This window comes from Lottia gigantea (assembly GCF_000327385.1).
Source record: "Lottia gigantea unplaced genomic scaffold LOTGIsca_299, whole genome shotgun sequence".
Taxonomy (NCBI): Eukaryota; Metazoa; Mollusca; class Gastropoda; family Lottiidae; genus Lottia; species Lottia gigantea.
Genome location: NW_008708982.1, coordinates 12,355 through 13,848, shown reverse-complemented (window position 1 = coordinate 13,848; position 1,494 = coordinate 12,355).

Below are 1,494 nucleotides of genomic sequence, written 5' to 3'. Positions count from 1 at the left end.
TATAGCAAGCTAGAGTAACAATCTATATAAACCTATATCCTACTCTATTGCAAGCTAGAGTAACAATCTATATAAACCTATATCCTACACTATAGCAAGCTAGAGTAACAATCTAGATAAACCTATATCATACTCTATTGCAAGCTAGAGTAACAATCTAGATAAACCTATATCCTACTCTATAGCAAGCTAGAGTAACAATCTAAATAAACCTATATCATACTCTATAGCAAGCTAGAGTTACAATCTAGATAAACCTATATCCTACTCTATAGCAAGCTAGAGTAACAATCTAGATAAACCTATATCCTACTCTATAGCAAGCTAGAGTAACAATCTAGATAAACCTATATCCTACTCTATAGCAAGCTAGAGTAACAATCTAGATAAACCTATATCCTACTCTATAGCAAGCTAGAGTAACAATCTAGATAAACCTATATCATACTCTATAGCAAGCTAGAGTAACAATCTAGATAAACCTATATCCTATCCTACAGCAAGCTAGAGAAACAATCTAGATAAACCTATATCATACTCTATAGCAAGCTAGAGTAACAATCTAGATAAACCTATATCATACTCTATAGCAAGCTAGAGTAACAATCTAGATAAACCTATATCATACTCTATAGCAAGCTAGAGTAACAATCTAGATAAACCTATATCCTATCCTACAGCAAGCTAGAGAAACAATCTAGATAAACCTATATCATACTCTATAGCAAGCTAGAGTAACAATCTAGATAAACCTATATCATACCCTATAGCAAGCTAGAGTAACAATCTAGATAAACTTATATCATACTCTATAACAAGCTAGAGTTACAATCTAGATAAACCTATATCCTACTCTATAACAAGCTAGAGTAACAATCTAGATAAACTTATATCATACTCTATAGCAAGCTGGAGTAACAATCTAGATAATCCTAAATCCTACACTATAGCAAGCTAGAGTAACAATCTAGATAAACCTATATCATACTCTATTGCAAGCTAGAGTAACAATCTATATAAACCTATATCCTACTCTATAGCAAGCTAGAGTAACAATCTATATAAACCTATATCCTACTCTATTGCAAGCTAGAGTAACAATCTATATAAACCTATATCCTACACTATAGCAAGCTAGAGTAACAATCTAGATAAACCTATATCATACTCTATTGCAAGCTAGAGTAACAATCTAGATAAACCTATATCCTACTCTATAGCAAGCTAGAGTAACAATCTAGATAAACCTATATCATACTCTATAGCAAGCTAGAGTTACAATCTATATAAACCTATATCCTACTCTATAGCAAGCTAGAGTAACAATCTAGATAAACCTATATCCTACTCTATAGCAAGCTAGAGTAACAATCTAGATAAACCTATATCCTACTCTATAGCAAGCTAGAGTAACAATCTAGATAAACCTATATCCTACTCTATAGCAAGCTAGAGTAACAATCTAGATAAACCTATATCCTACTCTATAGCAAG